This window comes from Octopus bimaculoides, chromosome 6 (assembly GCF_001194135.2).
Source record: "Octopus bimaculoides isolate UCB-OBI-ISO-001 chromosome 6, ASM119413v2, whole genome shotgun sequence".
NCBI lineage: Eukaryota > Metazoa > Mollusca > Cephalopoda > Octopoda > Octopodidae > Octopus > Octopus bimaculoides.
In genome coordinates this window covers 75,622,047-75,623,967 of record NC_068986.1, presented here as the reverse complement: position 1 = coordinate 75,623,967, position 1,921 = coordinate 75,622,047, and positions in this window count along the sequence as shown.

The window sequence follows — 1,921 nt, the reverse complement described above, 5'->3', positions numbered from 1 at the left end:
GTCTTCGTGTCTGTGTTTGTCCCCACCAACCGCTTGATAACCTGTGTTGGTGTACTTACGTTTCCGTAACATAGCGTTTCAGAAAAAGATGCCGATAAAATAAGTAAAAGACTTAAAAAAAGAAAGAAGTTCAGTAAAAGATACCGATAAAATAAGTAAAAGGCTTAAAAAAACAGAAGGAAGTTCAGGGGTAGGTTTGTTCAAATAAAATCCCTTCAAGGCGGTGTCCCAGCATGGTCGCAGTGAAGTGAGTGAAACAAATAAAAGAATTTTTTTTAAATAATCAAAAAATGAATAAAAAAAAAAGAGGACAATTCATACATCTCTCTCTCTCTCTCTTTACTCTTTTACTTGTTTCAGTCATTTGACTGTGGCCATGCTGGAGCACCGCCTTTAGTCGAGCAAGTGGACCCCAGGACTTATTCTTTGTAAGCCTAGTACTTCTTCTAGCGGTCTCTTTTGCCGAACCGCTAAGTTACGGGGACGTAAACACACCAGCATCGGTTGTACATATGTACGACAGACTTCTTTCAGTTTCCGTCTACCAAATCCACTCACAAGGCTTTGGTCGACCCGAGGCTACAGTAGAAGACACTTGCCCAAGGTGCCACGCAGTGGGACTGAACCCGGAACCATGTGGTTCGTCAGCAAGCTACTTACCACACAGCCACTCCATATTTTACGGAAAATATAATATTCTTGCAAGAAATAAAATTTGTGAATATTTACGATAGCTAAACTTATGTTGATTCGATGCGACGTGGGCGAATAATTGCTCGTCCTGCACTATCGTCGCAGTTTTTTTTTTCTAGCGTTAATCCCACTTCAATAGCTTGCATATCGATCTAAGTATATATTGTTGTATCCGTTTCGGTTTTTCATTTCCTGTCTTCAAAATTTTACTTCCTTTTCTTTCGCAGGGTATAACGGAGCTCAATGTTCATTCACTATTATATTCATACTATACATTTATGCGTATATGTTTGTGCCTTGTCTTAGTTTTTTATTTGCATGGCTGTGTGTGTGTGTGTGTGTGTGTGTGTGTGTGTGTGTACATGTTCCAGAATTCGTTTGTGTGTGTGTTCATTTGTACGCGGGCGCTCCGGGTAGATCTCTACGGTTCATATGCATTGATCTAGTGAATGAATCTGCGCATTATGTCTATATGTAAGAATGTGTGTCCGTTCTTTTGTATGCTTTGTGGTGTTTTTTTTTGCACGCATTCGCTATTTGATGTATATGTATTTGATTGTTATATATGTGTGTTGCCTATGTATCCTAAGCCTTCTATTCATATGCATGTATGTATATATGTATGTATGTATGCATGTATGTGTGTGTGTATGTGTGTGTGTATCTACTTTCGTATGTATATCTGAGTGCTTGTTTGTGGGACGTGTGTTATTGTCTAGTGTCTCTTTTCCGTAAATGCATCGGAATTAATTTCCGTGTTGACAAAAAAAAAAAAAATAAATAAAATAAAATAAAATAAAATAAACAAACAAAGCAAAAAAAAAAGAAAAGAAAGAAAACATGCGCAGGCGTGGCTGTGTGGTAAGAAGCTTGTTGCCCAATCACATAGTTCCGGGTTCAGTCCCACTACGTAGCACCTGGAGCATGTTTCTTCTACTATACTGTCGGGCCGACCAAAGCCTTGTGTGTGGATTTGGTAGACGGAAACTTAAAGAAGCTCGCCATATATACATATACACGTGTGTGTGTGTTTGTGTGTGTGTGTTTGTGTGTGTGTGTGTGTGTGTGTGCGTGCATGTGTGTGTGTGTTTGTGTGTGTGTGTGTGTGTGTGTGTGTGCCTGTGTTTGTCCCACAATCACCGCTTGGCAACTGGTGCACGCACGCACGCACGCACGCACACACACGCATTTACACACTTATAGTAGAATTTCTTTATTCGTTCGAAGC